Source organism: Oryx dammah, unplaced genomic scaffold (genome assembly GCF_014754425.2).
Source record: "Oryx dammah isolate SB20612 unplaced genomic scaffold, SCBI_Odam_1.1 HiC_scaffold_16, whole genome shotgun sequence".
NCBI lineage: Eukaryota > Metazoa > Chordata > Mammalia > Artiodactyla > Bovidae > Oryx > Oryx dammah.
In genome coordinates, this window is record NW_024070200.1 from 40,852,823 (window position 1) to 40,874,672 (window position 21,850).

General features: G+C 44.8%; 1 protein-coding gene and 1 pseudogene across 2 annotated transcripts in view; both read left to right on the forward strand.

Annotated features, from left to right (window-relative positions):
• The window catches only part of FAM189A1 (family with sequence similarity 189 member A1), a 248,225-nt gene that overhangs the window by 77,864 nt on the left and 148,511 nt on the right, over nucleotides 1-21,850 (forward strand). The window lies entirely within an intron of this gene.
• LOC120875786 lies at nucleotides 13,479-13,576 on the forward strand (annotated as a pseudogene).

The following is a 21,850-nucleotide window of genomic DNA, read 5'->3' on the forward strand; positions in this document are numbered from 1 at the left end:
GCCCTTTGATGGGTAAGAGGCTTATGGAAGCTTCCTGATGGGTGAGACTGACTGTGGGGGAAACTAGGTCTTGTTCTGATGGGCGGGGCCATGCTCAGTAAATCTTTAATCCAATTTTCTGTTGATAGATGGGGCTGTGTTCTCTCCTTGTTGTTTGACCTGAGACCAAACTATGGTGGAGGTAGCGAAGATAGTGGCGAACTCCTTCAAAAGGTTTCGGGCATCCACTGCGGCACTCAGTGCCCCCGACCCTGCAGCAGACCACTGCCAACCTATGCCTCCACCAGAGACTTGTGGACACTCACAGGCCAGTCTGGGTCAGTCTCTTTTGGGGTAACTGCTCCTTTTTCTTGGGTTCTGATGCACATAGGGTTTTGTTTGTGCCCTCCAGGAGTCTGTTTCCCCAGTCCTGTGTAAGTTCTGTAATCAATCCCACTGGCCTCCAAAGTCAAATTCTCTGGGATTTCTCAGTCCCTTTGCCAGCTCTCCAGGTTTGGAAATCTGTTGTGGATCCTAGAACTTTATTAACAATGCGAGAATTTCTTTGGTATAATTGTTCTGCAGTTTGTGGGTCGTCTGCTCAGCAGCTCTACGGTGAGGTTAATGGCGACCTCCAAGAGGGCTTATGCCACAGCCTTTGTGACCGGGTAGCTGCATCCAGAGTCCCTGACCCTGTGGCAGGCCACTGCTGACTCATACCTTTGCAGGAGACTCAGATACAGATCTGGCTCAGTTTCTGTGGGGTCTCTGTGTCCTTGTGCACACAAGGTTTTGTTTGAGCCCTCCCAGCATCTCTGGTGGGTATGGGATTTGAGTCTAAATGAAATTTTGACCCTCCTACCATCTTACTGGGGCTTCTCCTTTCCCCTTGGATGTTCAATATCTTTTTTGGCAGGATCCAACCTTCTCCTGTCGATGGTTATTCAGCAGCAAGTTGTAATTTTGGAGTTCTCACAGGAGAAGATGAGCCCATGTGCTTCTACTCTGCCATCTTCTTATAATAAATAACAAACTTGGGACAGTTCACAGTAAAATTCCGAGGAAGGAATTGCTCAGCATCTTTGAGGGATGATCTCATCTCTGACGCCTGGAAAGCAGAGCCCCTTCTATGTCACCATGGCTGGCTGGTAGCTTCTGAGACTGCGCATGTGACTCCATTACTTGGTCTTCTGGTGCCCATCAGTGCATCGTGGCTTCCGGCAGTTTCTGGAAGGATTGAGAAGGAGATGTATCTGGGCTTTAACATGATTGCCTGGCAGTATCAGCCGTCCTTGGGGGTGGGATGGGCTGGGCAGGGGGCCCCAGTGACAAAAATTTACCCCCCCTGGCTTAGCCTGCAGGGATGTGTGAGAGTGGGAGGCAGTCAGTTGAGGTAAAGTTTGCCCTGGGGTGAGCCCTGAGGACAAGACTGCCCTGCTCACAGGAAATGTGTATCTGGGGAACAGGACTTCCTGGCCCAGGACCACTGTGTTCATGGCGAATTGGGTAACAGAAACGCAGCCAACATGGTGGTTGCAGCCTCCCCTTCCTCCTCAGTCAGCTTTGCTCTTCTCTGCCAGTATTTATGAGCATGTTGTGATTTTCTGTGGTGTGTTTGTTAAGTTATTTAATTCGGCATCAATTGTTTGCTCTTGTCTTAGCCTCTCTTGGTGATGTGAAGAAATCCATTCTACAGTTTCCAAAACTGTATTGAACATACCTGCTACCAACCCCTTGCTGCTTGCTTGTAGAAAATGAGTGTTTTTCACTATTCTTTCTGAGTACTCAAGGGCGCTGAATTTGGAAAAGGAAAGTAAGATATTCCCATGGTGGTAAAGACAATTCAAGTGTGGAGAGAAATACAGAGGGAGCAATTTTTCCAGGAGAACTCCTGTCTGCAGCTGGGGTCCCTGGAGGGGACCCTGCTGGTTTCCTTCTGGGAGATTTGAATGGAAGGCAGCCTTTGGGACTGGGAGATTTTTTTTTAATTTTTAATTTTGTTAAAATACACATACACATGGTTAGATAGCATCACAAATTCAATGGAAATGAACTTGAACAAACTCTGGGAGATAGTGAAGGACAGGGAAACCTGGCGTGCTGCAGCCCATGGGGTTGCAAAGAGTTGGACACGACTGAGCGACGGAACAACAGCAGCAAGAAACATAAGAAAAATCTACCTTCATAACCATTTTTCAGTGTACGGTTCAGTGGCATTAAGTACGTTCACATTGCTCTGCAAACCTCATTACCATCTGTGTTTCCCTCTTTTTATCTTGCAAAATTACAACTCTATCCCCATGAAATACTAACTCCCTACTCGCCCCTGCCTCAGCCCCTGGCACCCACCATCTAGTTTTTCTTTTCTTTTTAAAAAATTCTTGGTTGCATCGAGTAGCATGTTGGATCTTAGTTCCCTGACTAGGGATTGAACCCATACCCTCTGCATTGGAAACATGGAGTCCTAACCGCTGGACCACCAAGGACATCCTGACACCATTCCTTTCTGCCTTTAGGAAATTGACTTCTTCCCAGGTGGCTCAGTGGTAGAGTCCACCTGCCAGTGCAGAAGACCTGGGTATGATCCCTGGGTCGGGAAGATACCCTGGAGGAGGAAATGGCAGTCCACTCTAGTATTCTTGCCTGGGAAATCCCATGGACAGAAGAGCCTGGCAGGCTACAATGGGACATGATTGAGCTACTGAGCACGTGAACACACACACACAGGGACCTCATAGAAGAGGAGTCACACAGTATTTGCCCTTCTGTGACTGGCTTATTTCACTTAGCATAATGTCCTCAAGGTTTGTCCATGTTGTAGCAGATGTCAGAATTTTGGGGAAGGAGACTGTCAGGATGGGATGGGGGGGTCACCATGGACACCCCCTGAATTCTGTGTCGGTCTCATCCTGGCTTGATCCTTGGGGCAAGATATTTCCCAGCATTTGGCCAAGCAGGGTTGCTGCGATGGCCTTTGTGCAGGTCCTGTGAGAGGTATGACTTTAATCCAAAAGAAATTTTTTAAAAAATATTTATTTATTTGGCTGCACTGGGTCTTAGGTGTGGCATGTGAACTCTTTAGTTGTGGCATGGGATCCAGCTCCCCAACCAGGGATTGAACCCAGACCCCCTGCACTGGGAGCTCAGAGTCCTAGCCACTGGACCACCAGGAAAGTCCCAGAAACTTTTTTAAAAATTGATATTTACACTTCTGGGGCATAGCCTCACAGTTGCTGGAGTCCTGAACTAGCGTTATATAAGAAAATCTTTACATATTCAACAGTTTTACACATGGTAGTGTGTATGTTTCAGTGCTGCCCTCTCAGTTCATCCCGCCCTTTCCTTCCCCTGTCATCCTGAAGAACTCATGATGTACAACCAAGTATCCTCATTTTTTTTTTTGGTTTGTTGATAATATTTATAATGAATCATAAAATTCAGATAACAAGGAATTACCGAGTGAGCATGCAATGAAAGTGTAGTGAGGATTCTTTCTCATGGCAGCTTCTGTTCTTATTGTTGTGGAATATTAGGTGTTTACAGTTCAGTTAAATCACCCCTCTGCAGAATGCAGGGTGCTGTCCATGGTATTTCTGGCTTGGGAGTTACCTGGTGTCCTAGAGCCAACTATGGGGATCTCTGTTGTTAGACCAGAGCCAAGTCTGATTTTGCACAGTGATCCTCCTTTCCCAGCTCTTCATGAAGAGCTGGGGAAATCCCTTATTCCTCTTTTCACATCAGAGTCCTTCAAGTGGAGAACCCAGTTCTGCACCCTGTTCCTTGTGTGGCTTTTGTTCTACTTTCACATTCAAAGCCTTGTTGCCCAGTTTTCATCTGGTGGTTTCTGGACATCTTGCCCTTCTGGACTTGGCAGGGCGGGGTGTTGGCCAGTGACCATTCCCACTGTGGCCTGGGCGGCTCCCACCCACGTAGCTCACTGCTTTCAGAGAGGCTGGTGGCCACCCAGAATCACCCCCCCTTCCTTCCTTTGTCTGTGGTCTGCTCCTCATGGCATTTATGAATGTTGGTATCAAAATGCAGAACATTTGTAACACTGATGAGTTCATCTGCTTACTTTAAAATTTAGCATTTCAGACAGTTGAGATGATTTCACCTTGGAGTGAGGTCGCAGGCTGATGTCATAATCCTTGTGTTCTTGTCCTGAACCCGTCTTCTCTCCAGGTCAGGGCTTGGGTCCAGGACCCCCAACCACGCAGTGGGGGCTGCTCTGGCCGCACACTAACATCTTGCTGAAGCAAAGGCCCTTGTCTCTTTAGCATTCCTCTGATCCCCCAGCTCATGACCTTATTAAAAGGGAAAGCAAGAAGGGTTAGTCCTGACACTCCACTCCTGAGCATGCCTGAGCCTTCTGCTGGATAATCCCCTCTCGTCTGTCCATGATTGACACCCAGCTTATTGGCACACGGCTTCCTCAATTTGCTTTTCTTTTCATCTCTGCTGCTCCCCATTATGTTCTAAAATTAATATTAAAAAATCCATCTAGTGCACAACAGAGTTCAAGTCAGACAGCACTGACAGGCTGATAATGAAAACAGCTGCCCCTCCTGCCCTGGGCATGCACACCCGAGCCCCAGGGAGCCCAAGGGTCTCTTCCTCATCTGCTTTTAATGCAGTTTTATGGCGGGGAAAGGACATTTGTTATTATTTTCTATTGTGGTGAAATAGCCATAACATGAAACTCAACTCACCATCTTAACCATTTTTAAGTGTATACAGCTCAGTGGCATTAAGTACATTCACATTGTTTGATGGATGTAGAGATGATCATGCAAGTGAAGTACATCAGAGAAAGATACCATACGATATCACTTATAAGTGGAATCTAAAATATGAGGTTTAAGAGGGAGAGGACCTATGTATATCTATGGCTGATTCATGCTGATGGATGGCAGAAACCATCACAATACTGTAAAGTAATTATCCTCCAATTAAAAATAAAATAAAATAAAAACACACAAAATAAAATATGACACAACCTATCTATGGAACAGAAACAGACACAGAGAACAGACTTGTTGCCAGGTGGGGTGGGGAGGTGGAGGAGGGATGGCTTGGGAGTTTAGGATCAGCAGATGCAAACTTTTATCTATAGGGTGGATAAACAACATGGTCCTACTGTATAGCACATGGAACCATGTGGTAAACCATAATGGAAAAGAATATGAAACAGAATATGTATGTATAACTGAATCACTTTGCTGTATAGCAGAAATTAACACAACTTTGTAAATCAACTATACTTCAATAAAACCCTCATAGCTCAATTGGTAAAGAATCCGCCTGCAATGCAGATTGAACCCAGGTTCAATTCCTGGGTCGGGAAGATCCACTGGAGAAGGGATAGGCTACCCACTCCAGTATTCTTGAGCTTCCCTTGTGGCTCAACTGGTAAAGAATCCACCTGCAATGCAGGAGACCTGGGTTCCACCCCTGGGTTGGGAAGATCCCCTGGAGAAGGGAAGGGCTACCCACTCCAGTATTCTGGCCTGGAGAATTCCATAGACTGTATAGTCCATGGGGTTGCAAAGAGTTGGACACAACTGAGCAACTTTCACTTTCACTTTTCAATACAACTTAAAAAAAATGACGTTCACATTGCTGTGCAGCCATTACTTTTCCAAGTCTTTCTCATCTTACAGAACTGACACTTTACACCCACTATAAACACTCACTCCCCATCCTCCCCTCCCCCAGCCCCAGGGAACCACCACTGGACTTTATGAATTTGATGGCTCTGGGACCTCAACAAAGTGGGATCATACACTGTGAGTTATTTTTTTAATTATTTATTTTTAATTGAAAGTTAATTACAGTATTGTGTTAGTTTCTGCCATACATCAACATGGATCAGCCATAGGCATATATATGTCCTTTCCCTCTTCAGCCTCCCTCCCACCTCCCACCCCTCTAGGTTGTCACATAGCAACGGTTTGAGTTCCCTGAGTCATATAGCAAATTCCCACTGGCTATCTGTTTTAATATGTTAGTGTATAGGTTTCCATGCCACTCTCCCCATTCATCCCACCTTCTCCTTCTTAACCCCCTACCCTGTCATGTCCATAAGTCTTGTGTGGTCAGTGTGTTCCACACAGCATGGTGTCCTGTGGTTCATCCATGCTTTGACACATCAGCATTTCCTTCCTCTTTAAGACTGAAAAATATTCCAGTGTGTGTGTGTGTGTGGACCATGCTTTGTTTATCCGTTCATCTGTTGATGGACACTTGGGTTATTTCCACCCTTCAGCTGTTGTGAATAAAATGCTCTTGTAGACGTGGGTGTTCAAGTATGTTTTCAAGTTGCTGCTTTCCCTTCTTTGGGAGTATACCCAGAACTGGGATTGTTGTATCACAGACAGTTACCATTTCTTCATTTTTAAAACTGATCTTATCTTGTTCTCAGATTCATTGTCCACTGGGTACATGGACATGCCTGCTCAGTCGTATCCAACTCTTTGTGACCTCATGGACTGTAACCCTCCAGATTCCTCTGTCCATGGGATTTCCCAGGCAAGAAAACTGGAGTGGGTTGCCATTTCCTTTTCCACAGGATCTTCCCGACTTGGGGATCAAACCCTCATCTCTTATGTCTTCTGCATTGCAGGTAGATTCTTTACCACTAGTGCCACCTGGGAAGACAAAACAGCATGGTGGAGCCTTAAAATATTACATAATTACCATATGATCCAGCAATTCCCATTCTGAATATAGACACAAACAACAGAAAGCGAAGACTCAGATATTTATTTGCATAACCATGTTCATAGCAGTGTTGTTCACAACAACAAAAGGAGAACATAACCCAAGTGTCCATCAGCAGATGAATGAATAAACAAAACTTTGTCTCACAAAACATGGAATACTATTTTCACCTTTAAAAAGGAAGGAACTTCTGACACATTTTACAGCCTGGATGAACCCTGAGAACACTATGTTGCCTGAAATAAACCAATCAAAATGGACAGATACTGTACTATTCCACTTACACAAAATACCTAGAGGAGCCAAATTCAGAGACAGAAAGTAGAATAGTAGGTGTCAGGGGCCAGGGGAGGAGGAGGGTGGGAACTTGGTCTTTAATGGGGATAAACTTTCAGTTTTTCATGATGAAAACAGCTCTGGAGGGACTTCCCTGGTGGTCCAGTGGTTAAGAATCCACCTGCTAATGCAAGGGACATGAGTTTTGTCCCTGGTCCTGGACAATCCCACATGCATCAGAGCAACTAAGCCTGTGTCCAACTACTGAACCTGTGCTCTAGCCTGCGCTCCACAGCAAGAGAAACCACCACAATGAGAAGCCCGGGCACCATTACTAGAGAGTAGCCCCCACTCAGCACAGAGAAAAGCCTGCACAGTAACAAAGACCCAGCACAACCAAAAATAAATGAATTAATTAATTTTAAAAAAGATTTTCGAGATTATAGTGTGAATGGACTTAACACCCTGAACCGTTACCTAAGAAAATGGTTAAGATGGTACATTTTATGTTATATGTATTTTACTACAATTAGAAAGAAAAACCCTAACAATTGAATAGTTAGTCCATTTGGGGTAAAATATTGGTATACTTTTTGGACTATCAAAAAATTTTTGGAGAACCAACTCATGTTTTCTGATTTTGGGGGGTATTGGTATAAGCCTTGACTTACAAACAGTCTCAACTATTACATGCGGCTAAGAAACTTAAGTGACAGCAGAGTTAAATAAAGTTGGCATTTATAAAATGAAGGGAAAGAAAGGGTAGTCAGGGTCTTCTGTGACAATACATTTATCTCAAAGATCACACAAACAAGGCAGTAAATTTACAAAATAGGATAGTGTCAGGCATGTCCAACATTCATGAAAATTGGCAAAAACACATTTCTCGCAATCAGCCTAGTGTTGTCAGTATAGTTATTGTCTTGAGAAAATCCCATTTGTAGAAAATAAGTGCTGTAGAGCAAGGCACATAAAGTTGTAACTTGACAAGTTTTCCATTAAATGGAAGCTAGAAAGAAATGAAAAGATAACTGAAAAGCTGACTAGCTTTATTTCTTGTCAATTTAGGGCTCCTAAGAAGACTAACCTCTCGGTTTTGTTCACCACCAAGTGCTTATTAATTGGGAGGGAGGGGCTGGTGACCTAGATGTTCGTGCCTCTGCTGGTGGTCAGCCGGCACATGTAGTTTTCCACTGAGTGTTAAGAGTTGTTAGCTTACAAGAAGCCTGACAGTCTATTTGTAATTGCTAAATTTTTCAAATATATTAATGACTTGACTCTAGTTAGATGTGACAATTTAAGAATTGTAACTGACACACGGATACGTTCTTATTTTTGGAATTGAATGGCTAGTGTGAAACCACTGTCTTTAAGTATTTATACTTAACATTAGAAAGTAGATCATTTTTTAACTTATGAAGGCTGGTCACATATTAACGTGCCTTTGATGGCATTTGTGCCAATAAGGGGAACTGATTTCTTCAGTCAGGGACTGGATTGCTAATTGTATTAACGGAAGACACTGCTCAAAGGTTGGGCTCCCCAGCACAGAGTATGGGGAGTATGGCCAGAGGACATAGTATAGCCCTGTCCTCTTCCTGGGCCAGATGTCTTGCTGCATAGGCGTGGGGCACTCACTGCACAAAGCCAGGTATCTGTAGGACCCCAGCTGCACTGCCCCTGGCCTTGCCACTCTGCCCATGTCACATCACCTGTCTGAATGCCATTCTCTAGGGGTGGTAAGTCCTTGGTCATTGTGGTAATCCTCACATGATGAGGTAAGACTTCTAGCTTGATTAAAATACTGAACCTATGAAAACCCAAGAGGTGATTCTATCTGACAGTAACAGTGAGAAGGACCTAGTGAGGCTGGAAAACCTCAGTGCCCGGGGTTGTACACAGAGAGAGTGTGGGGTCTGATGACTGACTGACAGAGGGTCTGGGATGGTTTAGTGTTGATTTCAGAGGACAGTGGCCTTGGGGTCCTCCCTCAAGTAATGGTGACTGTCTCTACCTCTGGTCCTAGGTTCGTATCACTGTTCTTCTCTGACACCTTTGCTGTGACTTCCTTGATTTTCCGTACAGTCAGATTAGTGAGACTTTGTCCTCATATGCCCAGGAGAAGAGCATATATCATTGTGCGTGTGTGCTCAGTGGTATACTTTTTGTGACCCCAAAGACTGTAGGCCGCCAGGCTCCTCTGTCCATGGGATTTCTCAGGCAAGAATACTGGAGTGAGTTGCCATTTTCTCTTCCAGGGGATCTTCCCAATCCTGGGATCAAACCTGGGTCTCCTGCATCTCCTGCAGGCAGGCTCTTTACCACTGTGCCTGGCCCAAACTAAAACAGAACTCGTGCAGTATTGGTTCAAGGTTTGCTGAAATATAAATAGAAGTGACAAGTATCTCCCAACCCTCTAGATTCTAGTATATGAAAACAAGGTGCTGCATTTTCAGAAGGGAACACTGCGGAGGGTAAGTCAGGTCTTCACTGAGCATCATACACCACGGTCAGTTTCCCATGGATTGATTAGTTGGTAAGTGTCCCATGGACTCCTTTGTTCAGTCCATGAGTTGGGTTGGGAATATGTGCTGGGCATGGGCGTGGCCAGGCGGTTCTGTAAATGTGCCCACTCATGGGTCTGCAGTAAAGGGCCTCATGCATGTCTAGTGGTGGCCAATTGTAAGCTGGGTCACATCAGGGGTCACTGGGCCATGTGGTCTCAGCCTATAGATGGATTCCTTGGCAGGGTGGTGGGGGCCTGTGAGGGTAGTAAGAGGGCAAGGACCCATATGCAGGTGCCTGTCAGGTCTCTCCATCACCTGTGCTTCTGCTTCATTGGTCAAAGCAAGCCACAGTCAAGCAGCTGCAGGAGCGGACAAGGACTCCATCTTTTCATGGGAGGAGTGGCCAAGCAGTAGACCAGTTTTGCAATCTGCTATTGGCACTCTTCTGAGCACTTCCCAAATATTATATATTAGTTATCTTCTGCTGTGTAACAAATCAGCCTTAGACCTAATAGCTGAAAACAACCAATGCTTGTATGTCACAGTTTCTGTGGGTCAGAATCTTGGCACAACTTGCCCAGGTCCTCTGGCCAGGGTCTCTCAGGGCTGCAGTGAAGGTATCAGCTGGGGCTTCATCATCTCATGGTGCTGCTGTGGGGACTGGGTTCCAATCTCACGTGGAGGCTGGGGGTAGGCTCCCAGTGCTCCCTGGGCAGGACCAGGAGTCGGGTCATTGAGGGCCAGCACCCAGATTGTTTCCCACACGCTGAACTCAATGCACTACATGTACTCTCATTATCTTTTGTTTTCAATCAAGGAAATTAAGGCAAAGAGAGGGTCCCCCAAGTGGCAAGTGGAGGAGCTGGGGTCAGATGCCAGGCTGAAGGGCCACGGAACTCTGCTTGCCATGGAAGGGAAATTGACACAGCTGACCACAAATGCATTAGCACCCTGTGTGCCTCCAACACCATCATCAGAATTGGCAAGTCAGGACATAACACTGTCTACCTGCCAGTCCATCCTTATTATACTAAAAGCAGCCGTAAATCAATAGGAAAACATTACCATCGGATGGAAAACGTCTCCAGCAGATGCTAGTCGGCAGGTCATTGAAGAAATAGGAAAGGCAAACAAACAGAAAGGGCTGAACCCCATGAGTAATCAGAGAAATGCAAATTGAAACAGTTCTCTTCTTCTTCCTCCACCCTCTCTTTTTCCCCTTCTTTTCTACCCAACTGGTGAAAGTACTTTCAAATATTTATCCTCAGTGTGGGTAAACATATAGGAGGACAAATACTGTCATACCCACTGGAGGAAATGTTGATGGCTGTTATCTAATAGAATACAAACATTTATACCCTTTGGTCAAGACGTCCTCTTTTGAAGGGTTTGTACTAAAATCAAGGATATCAGTAAAATGTGTTTGTGAGGCTACTCACTGTAGCTTTATTTTTCTTAGTTGGAAATTGGAAGCAACCTGAATCTCTAGCAGTAGCAGATGGTTTTGTTGTTGTTGTTCCGTCGCTAACTCCTGTCTGACTCTTTGTGACCCCATGGACTGGAGCAGGCCAGGCTTCCCTGTTCTTCACTGTCCCCTGGAGTTTGTTCAAAGTCATGCCCATTGAGTCAGTGACCATCTCATCCTGTCATCCCCCTTCTCCTGCCCTCAATCTTGCCCAGCATCAGGCAGGGTCTTCCAATGAGTTAGCTCTTCACATCAGGTGGCCAAAGTATTGGAGCTTCAACTTCAGTATCAGTTCTTCCAATGAATATTCAGGGTTGGTTTCCTTTTGGATTGACTGGTTTGATCTCCTTGCTGTCCAGGGAACTCTCAAGAGTCTCCTCTAGCACCGCAGTTCGAAAGCACCAATTCTTTGGTGCTCAGCCTTCTTTATGGTCCAGCTCTCACATCCATACATGACTGCTGGACAAACGATAGCTTTGATGACGTGCACCTTTGTTGGCAAAGTGAGGTCTCTGCTTTTTAATACGCTGTCTAGGTTTGTCACCGCCTTCCTTTGAAGGAGCAAGCGTCTTTTAATTTCATGGCTGCTGTTCCTTGCATGGCTGCAGGATGGTTATAGTAGCCATTTTAAAATTATATGCCCATTAATAGTGTATTTTCAAAGAACATTCAGTGGTGTAAGGAAATATTCATGTTATGTTAAACGAGCATAGCAAGAGTCCTGCTACAGTAGAATTCCAATTTTGCACCATGTAGGTATGCGGGGGGGAAAAGAGCCTGAATGGAAACCGGTCAGAACACAAGCCGTGGTCGTCTCCAGGGGTGGGTGGTGGTGGTTATTCAGTTGCTGAGTTGTGTCTGACTCTGGGACCCCATGGACTGCAGCATGCCAGGCTTTCCTATCCTTCACTAATGGTGCCTTGATGCCTGGTTCTTGTTCTTATCCAGCTCATCCTTCAGTGACTGCAACATCCTGTCTTCTCTCTTTTGAGAAGTTTCCTAGGTGAACCATGTTTTTGTTGTTTTGTTTTGTTTTGGCCTGTTTGTTTTAACTTATTTATTTTTATTTTGGTGCACTAGGTCTTCATTGCTGCACATGGGCTTTTCTCTAGTTGAGGCAAGTGGGAGCTACTCTCTAGTTGTGGTGCGCGGGCTTCTCTTTGCAGTGCCTTCTTTTGTTGCAGAGGCTCTAGGGACTCAATAGTTGTGACGCTTGGGCTTAGTTGCCCCGAAGCATGTGGGATTCTCCCGAACCAGGGATCAAACCGTTGTCCCTTGCATTGGCAGTTGGATTCTTATCCACTGAACCACCAGGGAAGCCTGAACCATGTTTGTTTTTAATAAAGGAGAGTCCCACCAAATTTCCAGCAGGTCTTGTTGGATCTGGCAATCCTCAGGGTCAAATACCAGGTGCCTACATTCAGGGGCGGCACAGAGGGTCTGCTGCCATAGGCTTCTCAAGGCCAGACTCCCCTTTACTGACAAGCAGGGAAGAGGGGGTCTGTGGGGACTCTAGGGGGTCCTGGGGGGACAAGGGGTTGGTGTTCTTGGAGTTAAGTGTCCCTAAGTCATCATCTCAGAAAAACCCAGATTGTATTTGTGTATTTTCTGTTTTCAAAGATGTTTTCACACTAGTTTTCCCAAACCTAATTTCAAACAAGGCGAGCTACCTTGAGTAGCAGACGGAGAAAGTGAGATTAAATCAGATCTACCTGGTCAAGCCGTCTCATTTTCAGTTTTCCAGAGGCAACACACCATTTATCATGGGAAACCATTTTCAGGAGCTTGCAGGTGAACTGTTTCGTTACAGACTTGGAAAGATAAAACTCTGTTCTTTTCATTCTTGAGATGAACATTGTCATCCATTGATGGTTCCTCTGACTACCTGTGGGCATCATGTGTAAGATCAGATTGGTCAGTGTCAACGCTCAATGCCAGGGCACTGGAGGAATGAGTACCTGACATTTAGGGTACAGAACAGAATGGATTTTGTGACCTGGGCCAACTTTCCACCAGAGGTGCCCTGCTCAGAGCCCAGGTGCCCACCCTAGGGTTCCTGTAGGAGGCGAATTCCATATTGTTAACATCCCTGCATCAGGGCTGAAAGACTGATGGGTGCCACAAGGGCTCCTGAATGTCCACTGTGTGTCTTCACTCCCAAGCCCCCATGTCCATGAAAGATATTGTTTCCTCTCACTGTGCTGTTTTATGGAGGGCTTCTGTCAGGACAGAAAGATGATCTACCTGTGGGCCAGGTCTTCTAGAAGCACACCTGGTGGCTTAAATTAGAAATGAAAGCATCTTGTGATCACTTCAGTAGCTCCTGCACCAAAACTGGGCTTCCCGTGTGGTGCAATGGGAAAGAATTCTCCTACCAATGCAGGAGATGTGGATTTGATCCCTGGGCCGGGAAGATTTCCCCAGAGGAGCAAGTGGCAACCCACTCCAGTATTTTTGCCTGGCAACTCTCCTGGACAGAGGAGCCCGTTGGGCTGCAGTCCATGGGGTCACAAAGAGTTGGACATGACTGAGCAAGCATGCACGCACCAAAATTGAAAGACTACTGAGATTATTAGCATGGCTCATATGCAAAGATGATACAAAAATTTGTGAAACATTCCCTATTTTTGTACACCTGAAACAATAATAATATTGTAGATCAACTATAACTCAGCAAAAGAAAGACAAGGAAAGGACTTTGCACTTATATTTATGAAAGGGAAAAACTAAATAATTGGAAGTTGCATTAGTCTCATTTTTAAAAAAAAATAAACTAAAACGATCTTTAAGAACCTGGATATATCTTGAACAGAATGGGAATCAGGTGGTAGCGAGAGAACCTCAGCCTGCCAGACCGTGAAGCTGTGTGTTTGGTGAGGGTAGACACATTTGTTGGGTAGCACAGGTGCTTAGACGTGGTTTCACCTTGTCTAGCCACAGAACAGCCTATTTTCCTATGTGGAAATCTTTGATGGCATACTTGATTCTGTGTGCTTCAAAGGTTGCATTATATTTTTCTAATTTGTTGGATCATGGTCCCAGCAATGAGATATCACCTCACACCTGACAGAATGGCCATTGTCAAAAAGACTAGAAATAACAAGTGTTGGTGAGAATATGGAGAAACGGGAACCCTCGTGTGCTGTTGGTGGGAGTGTAAATTGGTGTACCCATTATGGAGAACAGTACGGAGGTTTCTCAAAAGACTAAAAATAGAAGTACCATATGATCCTGCAGTCTTACTTCTGGGTGTATATCTGGAGAAAACCATTTTTCAAAAGATACATACACCCCAATGTTCACTGTAGCACTATTCACAATAGCCAGGACATGTAAGCACCCTATGTGTCTATTGACAGAGGAATGGATAAAGAAGATGTGGGACATATATGCACAATGGAATATTACTCAACCATAAAAAGAATGGAGTTTTGCCATTTGTAACAACATGGGTGGGCCAGCAGAGTATTATACTTAGTGAAATAAATCAGAGAGAAAGACAAATGCTGTATGTTTTCACTAAAAAATTAAAAAATAAATAAAAAATAATTAAATATGCTTTGACTTGTGTTTCCAATTACAAAAGGAGTTTATGCTTATTATAAGAATTTGTGCTTGGCAGAACAGTAACTACTCCCCACCAAAAATGTCCATGTCTTATCCTGGGAATCTTTTAGGTTATGAGGCAAAGGGGATGTGAATGGAGTTAAAGTTTCTGATCAGCTGCCCTTGAGAAGAGAGATTGTCTCAGATTGTCTGGCTGACCCCAGGGTCCTTCTAAGTGGAAGAGGGAGGCAGAAGAGGAGAGTTGGAAGGAGACGTGGCTGCAGTGAGGGATCAGAGAGAGATCACACATCTGGCTTTGTGGATGAAAGAAGGGGCTGTGAGCCAAGGAGTGTGGGAAGAAGCTAGAAAAGGCAAGGAAATGGGTAGCTCCCAAAGCCCCGAGAAAGGTTGCAGCTCAACTAGCACCTTGAGTCTAGCCTCCTGAGACCCATGTCTAGCTTCTGACCCACAGAACTGTGAGATGACACATTCGTGTAGCTTTAAGATGACATATCTGTGTAGCTTTCAGCTGCTGACTTTGCAATAATTTCTCACAACAGCTGTAGAAAATGAGGACGGACGTGAAACAATATGAACCAAAAGAAAAGGCTGATTCTACCCTCTCCCATCTCATGGTCCCGCTGGGGACCCAGACTCCTCCTCTTCTCTGCTTGCCGCCTTTAGCATCTGGCTATGCCCCACGCTTATGGTCTCAGGTTTACAGCAGGGTGACCTCCTAAACACTGAAGAACATAACATGAAAAGTCAGTTTCTGGCCTTGTTCTTGCAGCCTCAGGCCTTCTTCTGGTTCTCAGGGTCATTGTTTAGTTCTTTTGCTTGTTGCCTACATGAATATAAATCGTATGCTTACACTGCTCTTTTTGATATATTGCTTTTAAAAATAAAGTGGACCTGAAGCACACAAAATAGGTCCAACCCTAATCCTTTTATTCACACACACTCCCTCACCATTCTGTGCATGACCAACATCATTAAATTAGTTATTATTTTTAGAAACATAAGATATAAAACCCACCTCTGCAATCACAGTGGGCCTTCACAATAGCCTACGTTTAACCTGCCCCCCTGCTTCTCCTACTCAAGTTAACCCACCTCTTGAATCTTATCTCATTCCCTCACATCCCTTTTTATAGAGTCTTATTGTATCCATATGCCCTGAAAAATCTGCTTTTACTTTGTCATTTTTACCTTTTAAAAAGAGAGTACCCCTCTGTCTTTCATCTTCTGGGACTAACCTTTTCCCACTAAACTTGTTGTTTACTTGCTAAAGTGAAAGTGAAAAGTGAAGTCACTCAGTCGTGTCCGACTCTTTGTGACCCGTGGACTGTAGCCCACCAAGCTCCTCCGTCCATGGGACTCTCCAGGCAAGAATACTGGAGTGGGTTGCCATTTCCTTCTCCTAAGTCGTGTCCAATTCTTTTGCGACCCCATGGACTGTACTATAGCCTGCCAGGCTCTTCTGTCCGTGGGATTTTCCAGGCAAGAATACTGGAGTGAGTTGACATTTCCTCCTCTAGGGGCTCTTCCTGACCCAGGGATCAAACACTCGTCTCCTGCATTGGCAGGCAGCTTCTTTAACACTGAGCCACCAGGGCAACCCCTTCCACTGAATCGTTGTTGTTGTTGAGTCACTCAGTCCTATCCAACTCTTTGCAACCCCATGGACTGAAGCACACTAGACTTCCACTGAATAGTAATTTTGTTAAAGTTCCTTCCTGGTGTGTGGAGCACTGTAGTTACAGGTTTTGACTGTGCCATGAAAACATCACATGGTTTATTCGGCTGCTCCTCACGGATGGACATCTGAACTGTTTGCAGGTTGTTGCTGGTACAAACAGTTGAGAACATTCTCATGCTGGTTTCCTGGTGCACATGTTCCAAATTTTTTTCTGGAGTATAAACCCAAGAGTCAGACTCTGGGCATAAGTATGTAGATGGATGATGCTATAGGTAATGCTCAGCTGGTTCCCAGAGCAATCGCTCTGTTTGCAGCCTCTCTCCTTACTTCCCTCCTCCATCCTCCTACCTCTTGATCTTACAAAATCCATGCTCTCTCCAGCCGTGAGGATTGTCAGACTTCAAAGATGTTCCTCAGCGAGATGAGTGTAAAATGATTCTTGACCTGTGTTTTTCTAGTCACTCTGACTTTCACTACCTGTTCCTGTATCTGGTGACCACAGGGATGTGTGGCCTTCCACTGTCCCTACAGGCCCTCTGCTCTGACCTCATGGTTTCTGTTGCCTGTCATTTTTATTTTTTCTCATGATTATTCTACGGCTTTAAATCACGTGTTTAAACTTCTCTAGCGTGATGTGCTGTCTCGGCACTGGAGCTTGTGGGTGAGGGAGGAAATCCAGCCTCCATCACCTGTCTCTCTACCTCCCCGCTGCTGTCACCTGGGCCTTTGCTCTGAATAGTATTTCAGACTCTTGTGCTTGTCTATAAATAGATTTTAAAGTCTGGAAACTAAACCAGCCTCATTTTTTGGAAAGTGATGTGTACTTTTTATCCAGGGCAGAACCAAACTCCAAGGTTGACTGTACCTTTGCTGCTCTAAGGAGAATTGTTCACGAGTCAGGGCAGAGTTCCTATGCACATCACCCACCTGCCCCCAGTTCTAACATAGCATCTCACATAACCATGATGTGTTGTTGAAAAGTAAAAGTTAATTGGGTTATCAACTCATCTACAGACTTCATTTGGAGTCCGCCAGTTTTCCCACTGATGACCTTCTTTGTTCCAGGGTCCAGTCCCAGACACATGAGTCATATAATCATCATCTCTCTTTAGACACCTCTAATCTGGGCCAGTTCCTCAGTCTTTCCTTGCTTCTCATGACCTTGATATTTTTGAAGGGTACCAGTCAGGTGTTTTGTAGATGTTCCCTCCACGTGAGTTTGTCTGATATTTGCTTATTATTGGGATGGGATTATGAGCAGAGGGGAAAATACCTCAGAGGCATCCTCTCGTTGCCTCTTATGATGCCATCAACACCTGACTTATCACTGGTGATATTAACCTTGATCACCTGGTCAAGGTAGTGGCTACCTGGTTTCTCCACTGCAACATTGGCATCCTCCCCCTTCCACACTCTGGGGGCTGTTACCCCCTCTTAAAGATGAAAACACCAAGTTCAGCTTGGGATGGCATGGGGAGGTCTGCAGGGCTGCTCAGGCCCAGATCAGGGTTTGGTCCAGGTCCATGGTATCCAGCTCCGCTCGTATTCTGACGTTGACTTTCCAGGGCAGGGCCTCCATAGCCGTGTTTTTGACTTGCTGGCTAGAAGACTCTTTGGCTTTTCAGTTTTGTACTGAATTCTTGTTGTCTCTTACCCTTTGTCCTTGCTTAAGTAATCGGCACGTTCCTGAATGCCAAGGCAGAGGCTCAAATGATGCCCAATGGCCTTGGCCATAGGGAGGGTTTTTAGCATTGATATTCAGGGCTGGATGGAGATGAGTTTTTAGTCACTTAGGAGGACACCAATTTTTTCACTCAAGGTCCAAAGTCTTGGGGTGTATGCATGTTAAGTCACTTCAGTCATGTCCGACTGTGCAACCTCATGGACTATAGCCCACCAGGCTCCTCTACCCTGGGATTCTTCAGGCATGAATACTGGAGTGGGTTGCCATTCCCTTCTTCAGGGGATCTTGCCGACCCAGGGATCAAACCCCTGTCTCCTGTGTCTCTGACATTGGCAGGTGAGTTCTTTACCACTAGCGCCACCAAGATCTTATGGGGAACTGTCTTATTTGAAAAAATATTCTGGAAATTCACGTTTTTGCTGCCAATACCAATGTGATTTGCATTTATTTTGGAAATCCAAGCACATTTTATCTACCCTACAGGCACTAATGAAGAGCTGATGAACCGCTGAGACACTGGTTCAAATAAATGATTACAGTCAGCAAGAGGAGTGCAAACAGGACCCTGATGAGAGATAATCAGGAGCGAGTGGAAGGGATGATTTTATTAATTACCCACACTCTAAATGTAGCTTCAGAATTGTGAATAATAAAAGAAATTAGAGCTGGCACGTTATGTAAAGTGCTCAGCTACTCTTAAAACAGGCCACCTGATAGGGAAGACTTTGTAGGCTATCCTTCAGCATTTAGTTATTTATTTTTTGTGTTTAGAACTGGTTACTCATCTCCTCTTAGAATCCAGATAATCAGTTTCTTTTAGTAATTTTAACACATTTAATTTTTATACTTTACCATGAGCTGCAAAAACGCTGCAGTTAGGGTTTCTTTCTTAAATCTGGGCCTTTGACTCATGTGCTCAGGAAAGAAAGCATGATAGGCCCCCATAGGTGTCAGGTGCTGAGAACTCATCGTGAACTGAAAGAGACCCCAGGTCCTTCAGTGAGCTGACTCTCCACTGGCCTCTTGTATGGATTGAAGATGCTAGGAAGTTACAGGACAAGCCAGGGACATCTTCCAGGGCTTCAGTTTGGGACAGTTAATTAATATTTTGTTGTTCAGTCACTAAGTTGTGTCTGTGCCTTTGTGACCCAATGGACTGCAGCACACCAGGCTTCCCTGTCTTTCACTATCTCCTGAAGTTTGCTCAAACTCATGTCCATTGAGTCAGTGATGCCATCCAACCATCTCATTCTCTGTTGCCCCCTTCTCCTCCTGCCCTCAATCTTCTCCAGCATCAGGGTCTTTTCCAGTGAATCAGCTCTTTGCATCAGGTGGCCAAAGGATTGGAGCTTCAGCTTCAGCATCAGCCTTCCAATGAATATTCAGGGTTGATTTCCTTTAGGATTGATAGGCTTGATCTCCTTGCTGTCCAAGGTAACTCTCAAAAGTCTTCTCCAGCACCACAATGCAAAAGCATCAATTCTTCAGCATTCGGCTTTCTTTATAGTTCAACTCTCACGTCTGTACATGACTGCTGAAAAAACCATAGCTTTGAGTATATGGACCTTTGTCAGCAAAGTAAAGTCTGTTTTTAATACATTATCTAGGTTTGTCATAGCTTTTCTTCCAGGGAGCAAGCGTCTTTTAATTTCATGGCTACAGTCACTGTCCTCAGTGATCTTGAAGCCAAAGAAAATAAAATCTGCCACTCTTTTCATTTTTTCCCCATCTATTTGCCATGAAGTGATGGGACTGGATGCCATGATCTTCATTTTTTCAATGTTGCGTTTTAAGCCAGCTTTTTCACTCTCCTCTTTCACATTCATCAAGAGGCTCTTTAGTTCTTCACTTTCTGCCATAAGGATGGTGTCATCTGCATATCTGAGGTTATTGATGTTTCTCCTGGAAGTCTTGATTCCAGCTTCTGCCTCATCCAGCCTGGCATTTCACATGATATACTCTGCATAGACGTTAAATAAGCAGGGTGACAACATATAGCCTTGGCATACTCCTTTTCCAATTTTGAACCACTCCTTTGTTCTATGTCTGTTTCTAACTGTTCCTTCTTGACCTGCATACAAGTTTCTCAGGAGGCAAGTAAGGTGGTCTGGTATTCCCATCTCTTGAAGAATTTCCCACAGTTTGTTGTGATCCACACAATCAAAGGTGTTGGCGTAGTCAATGAAGCAAAAGTAGATTTTTTTGGAATCCCCTTGCTTTTTCTGTGATCCAGCAGATGCTGACATTTTGATATCTGGTTCCTCTGCCTTTTCCAAGTCCAGCTTGTACATCTGGAATTTTTTGGTTCATGTACTGTTGAAGCCTAGCTAGAAGGATTTTGAGCATTACCTTACTTAGTAGTGTGTGAAATGAGTGCAATTGTATGATAGTTTGAACATTCTTTGGCATTGCCTTCTTTAGGATTGGAATGAAAACTTTTCCAGTCCTGGAGCCATTGCTGAGCTGTCCAAATTTGCTGGCATGTTGAGTACAACACTTTAACAGCATCATCTTTTAGGTTATGCCTGCCTTTCCTCTCCTCCCTTAAGGCAGCTTGATCAGAACCAACGGAGAATTTCTAAAAATTATCCTACAAAGATGCTTTGAAGGCTTGGATAATTTTTATCAGCCAAAAAGAAGAAAAACAAAAAGATGATATTGGCAAGCATAAAAGTTGGGCAAGCAGCACTGAAAACTGGCCCCCAGCACCATCCAGGCTGCACTGTCTTGGGATGATGTGTTCCACCTGTGCATGTTCCTGTGCGTGCCAGAAACATGTACCCAAATCTGGATCTGGCTGCATCTGTGGGGTTTTGAGGTGCTGGGGTGTCTTCCCTTGAAATTTTCATTATTCCTCTCTCTTCGAGGACTTGTAGTTGGCCAGTTCACTCCCACCCTGGAACCTTCGGTGGGGGCAGAGGGGCTACCGGCCTCTGAGCTCATGGATTTGCTGGCTTGAAAATACAGCATTAGTGGATTATGCCTCCTGGCTTAGATTCCATAGACTCTCTGTTTTTTAAAGATTGTGTTCAGTGATCTTTATTTTTCCCTGAAGAAATATCTTTGACTTCTAAAGTAGTTTTAATTCTTAAATTAGTATACAGTAAAATTGACTTCTCGGGCTTACAGTTCTATGAATGTTAACACTCTTGCATTTTACATGTGCTGGAATACGGACTCCTTCCATCACCCCAGAAAGCACCCTCGTGCTCGCCCTGTAGAGATGAACTTCCCCCAGCCCCTGGATGCTGGCCACCACTGATCTGCTCTTCATCACTGTAGTTTTGTCTTTCACAGTCAAGTAAATGGACTCAAACAGCATGTACGCTTTTGAGACTGGATTCATTTGCTCACCATAGAGCGTTGGAAATTTATCCAGATTGTGTGTGCATGCATGCATGCTCAGCTGTGTCCAACTCTTTGTGACCCTGTGGACTGTAGCCCACTAGTCTCCTCTGTCCTTGGGATTTTCCAGGCAAGAATACTGGAGTGGGTTGCCATGCCTTCCCCCAGGCCTTCTGCATAGGGGGGTCCCCAGATTTTCCTGCGGAAGACTTCCTTGTGTGTCTCAGGGGTCTTCCCCGGAGGACAAGCAGTAGAAGAGAAAGAAAACAGAGAGGCTTCTTTCTTCTAGGGATGGACTGTGGGGCTGCCTTCTAAGCCTGTTACGGGGAAACCCTCTCTCGATTTCATCAGGAGCCACATCGTCAGAAAAGGAACCTTCTGGGAATGATCTTCTCCTAATTGGGAGAATGTGTTATTAACTATGTGATGGGAAAGAAGATTTATACCATTAAATAAACTGGCCTCTGTGGATCTGTGAGTGAACATGAGCAGAGAGAAATGGACTTCCCTCAGATGGTAAAGAATTCTTTGCTCAGATGGTAAAGAATCTGCCTGCAATGGGGGAGACCCAGGTTCAATCCCTGGGTCGGGAAGATCTCCTGGAGAAGGGAATGGCAACTCACTCCAGT